Source organism: Osmerus eperlanus, chromosome 23 (genome assembly GCF_963692335.1).
Source record: "Osmerus eperlanus chromosome 23, fOsmEpe2.1, whole genome shotgun sequence".
NCBI lineage: Eukaryota > Metazoa > Chordata > Actinopteri > Osmeriformes > Osmeridae > Osmerus > Osmerus eperlanus.
The window spans coordinates 12,446,568-12,449,067 of NC_085040.1; the positions used below are offsets into that span (position 1 = coordinate 12,446,568).

Below are 2,500 nucleotides of genomic sequence, written 5' to 3' on the forward strand. Positions count from 1 at the left end.
GCTCTTTATGTCTAAGCATGTTTTGTGACAACAAATCGATCGAAGCAGCAACCAGAACATGGCTCGTTGGTCTCGTGGTATGATTCTCGCTTAGGGTGCAGGGAGCCTTTGTCTAAGCATGTTTTGTGACAACAAATCGATCAATCGAATCAACAACTAGAACGTGGCTCGTTGGTCTAGGGGTATGATTCTCGCTTAGGGTGCGAGAGGTCCCGGGTTCAAATCTCGACGAGCCCATTACAGTATGCTGATGAAGGAGGTAACATGTCAAAGAGGGCTCCTGTTCTATTCCCAAATCAGTCCTTTACCCAACGTAGATCGGTGTGATTTGCTGCGGAAGTTTCTCCAGCTGTTTATGTCTAAGCATGTTTTGCGACAACAAATCGATCGAAGCAGCAACCAGAACATGGCTCGTTGGTCTCGTGGTATGATTCTCGCTTAGGGTGCAGGGATCCTTTGTTTAAGCATGTTTTGTGACAACAAATCGATCAATCAAAGCACAACTGGAACATGGCTCGTTGGTCTAGGGGTATGATTCTCGCTTAGGGTGCGAGAGGTCCCGGGTTCAAATCCCGGACGAGCCCATTACTTCTACAGCCCATTGCTGTAGAAGGAGGTAACCTGGCAAAGAGGGCTCCTGTTCTATTCCCAAATCAGTCCTTTTCCAAACGTAGATCGGGGTGATTTTCTGCAGAAGTTTCTCGAACTCTTTTTGTCTACGCATGTTTTGTGACAACAAATCGATCAAAGCAGCAACCAGAACATGGCACATTGGTTTCGTGGTATGATTCTCGCTTAGGGTGCAGGGAGCCTTTGTCTAAGCATGTTTTGTGACAACAAAAAGATCAATCGAAGCAGCAACTTCAACATGGCTCGTTGGTCTAGGGGTATGATTCTCGCATAGGGTGCCAGAAGTCCTGGGTTCAATTCCTGGACGAGCCCATTACAGTATGCTGTTGAAAGAGGTAACCTGGCAAAGAGGGCTGCTGTTCTATTCCCAAATCAGTCCTTTTCCAAACGTAGATCGGGGTGATTTTCTGCAGAAGTTTCTCCAGCTCTTTATGTCTAAGCATGTTTTGTGACAACAAATCGATCAAAGCAGCAACCAGAACATGGCTCGTTGGTCTAGGGGTATGATTCTCGCTTAGGGTGCGAGAGGTCCCGGGTTCAAATCCCGGACGAGCCCATTACTTCTACAGCCCATTGCTGTAGAAGGAGGTAACCTGGCAAAGAGGGCTCCTGTTCTATTCCCAAATCAGTCCTTTTCCAAACGTAGATCGGGGTGATTTTCTGCAGAAGTTTCTCGAACTCTTTTTGTCTACGCATGTTTTGTGACAACAAATCGATCAAAGCAGCAACCAGAACATGGCACATTGGTTTCGTGGTATGATTCTCGCTTAGGGTGCAGGGAGCCTTTGTCTAAGCATGTTTTGTGACAACAAATAGATCAATCGAAGCAGCAACTACAACATGGCTCGTTGGTCTAGGGGTATGATTCTCGCATAGGGTGCCAGAAGTTCTGGGTTCAAATCCTGGACGAGCCCATTACAGTATGCTGTTGAAAGAGGTAACCTGGCAAAGAGGGCTGCTGTTCTATTCCCAAATCTGTCATTTACCCAAGGTCGATCGGGGTGATTTGCTGCAGAAGTTTCTCGAACTCTTTTTGTCTACGCATGTTTTGTGACAACAAATCGATCAAAGGAGCAACCAGAACATGGCTCGTTGGTCTAGGGGTATGATTCTCGCTTAGGATGCAGGGAGCCTTTGTCTAAGCATGTTTTGTGACAACAAATCGATCAATCGAAGCAGCAGCTGGAGCATGGCTCGTTGGTCTAGGGGTATGATTCTCGCATAGGGTGCCAGAAGTCCTGGGTTCAAATCCTGGACGAGCCCATTACAGTATGCTGTTGAAAGAGGTAACCTGGCAAAGAGGGCTGCTGTTCTATTCCCAAATCTGTCATTTACCCAAGGTCGATCGGGGTGATTTGCTGCGGAAGTTTCTCCAGCTCTTTATGTCTAAGCATGTTTTGTGACAACAAATCGATCAAAGCAGCAACCAGAACATGGCTCGTTGGTCTAGGGGTATGATTCTCGCTTAGGGTGCAGGGAGCCTTTGTCTAAGCATTTTTTGTGACAACAAATCGATCAATCGAATCAGCAACTAGAACGTGGCTCGTGGGTCTAGGGGTATGATTCTCGCTTAGGGTGCGAGAGGTCCCGGGTTCAAATCCCCGACGAGCCCATTACAGTATGTTGATGAAGGAGGTAACATGTCAAAGAGGGCTCCTGTTCTATTCCCAAATCAGTCCTTTACCCAACGTAGATCGGTGTGATTTGCTGCGGAAGTTTCTCCAGCTCTTTATGTCTAAGCATGTTTTGTGACAACAAATCGATTGAAGCAGCAACCAGAACATGGATCGTTGGTCTCGTGGTATGATTCTCGCTTAGGGTGCAGGGAGCCTTTGTCTAAGCATGTTTTGTGACAACAAATCGATCAATC

The 2,500-nt window shown here is 46.8% G+C and overlaps 2 non-coding genes across 2 annotated transcripts; both read left to right on the forward strand.

Annotated features, from left to right (window-relative positions):
* The first annotated feature begins 512 nt into the window (after positions 1-512).
* On the forward strand, positions 513-584 carry trnap-agg (transfer RNA proline (anticodon AGG)). Its single transcript has one exon. It is a non-coding gene; the product is annotated as a tRNA-Pro (tRNA).
* Positions 585-1,114: 530 nt separating this feature from the next.
* trnap-agg (transfer RNA proline (anticodon AGG)) lies at positions 1,115-1,186 on the forward strand. The gene has a single exon. It is a non-coding gene; the product is annotated as a tRNA-Pro (tRNA).
* The last annotated feature ends 1,314 nt before the right edge of the window (positions 1,187-2,500 follow it).